Here is a 1,229-nt window from a genome sequence, read left to right on the forward strand (position 1 = left end):
CCCCCCCCGGCCTGCTGTGGGGGCTCCGGATCGCTAACGATTATGGGGAGTCACGTTAGCATTACTGTTTCCAGCCCCCCCCCCCCCCCCCCCCAGCCCTTTGCAGCATAGCGTTCCTGCTCTCCTTGTCTTTGGAAAATGGATCTTTACCCTCCTGGACCAAAGGGGTGCAAAGGGGTCCTATGTCACGTTTTCCTCTTCTGTTCTTTGAGCCCTAGACCCCTCCCAATGCCTCGTCCTTCAGAAAGGACTCAGAATCCCATCATGCCTCGGAACCCCCCTAAAACACCTGGGGGACCTGGAGTCACCTTCCTCGCCTGGCCCCGCACATCACCCCCATTTACTTCCCTTCCAAAAGAAGGGGCATACCCCCCCCCGGTTTCTCTGTCAAAAGACTAGTTTTTATGGACAGCCAACCGAAATTATATTCTCTTTTTATGACCGAGCTTGGACTTAGGGCATCACTCTTGGTCTGGGACAATAGATCAATAAGAGTGGGTTATAAAAAAGATGAAGTTTAGAAGAGTTGTAAAGGAGGGAGAATCATGATGGATATTTTTGATGATTTTCCAATATCTGTGTCTCTGAGCACGTGCTTCAAGGCAATTAAAGTTTTTAATGTAATGTAAATAACTGTTTCTTAAACGCTTCAGGAGAAGGTGTGATCGCTCCAAGCCATCAGTCGAGCTGTTTAAAAACTGCGGTGTGATTTAAAGTAGGATACAGTATTTCTCTTACTGTCCTCATACATTTTTTCCTGTGACGTCTGGGCAGATGCATTAATGCAGGAGTTGAAAAGACTCCTCAGACCAACAGCAGAGCTTTCGCAGAGATGAAACGAATTAGGCCGAGTTAGCAATTCCGAGTGGCCCATTTCCCTGCCAGATTAAATTGCACGTGACATGTGGTTTATTTCCTCTCCCGATAAGTCTGCCTTCAAATTGCAGCTCTCATTCTGCAAAGTGAATTTAGGCAAATTTCATAACTAATGTGTTGCAATTTTTTTTAAATGGCTGCATTTTCTTCTTGAGTATCTGTACAGCTTGCAGCTTCCACGTCTTTGGGTCTGGTCTTTAAAAACCTGTAATAAAGAATAAAAAAAAAAAAAAACCTTGAGATTGTAAGACCTTTTCAAAGCACTTTAACAAACAGAGCTTCAAATGAAAGAGTCTTTTAACATATGTCTGACTTTGCCTGTGTGGGACACGCTGCTAGGGTGTGACTCCTGC

Source organism: Psammomys obesus, unplaced genomic scaffold (assembly GCF_907164565.1).
Source record: "Psammomys obesus unplaced genomic scaffold, mPsaObe1.curated_primary_1811, whole genome shotgun sequence".
NCBI classification, from domain to species: Eukaryota; Metazoa; Chordata; class Mammalia; order Rodentia; family Muridae; genus Psammomys; species Psammomys obesus.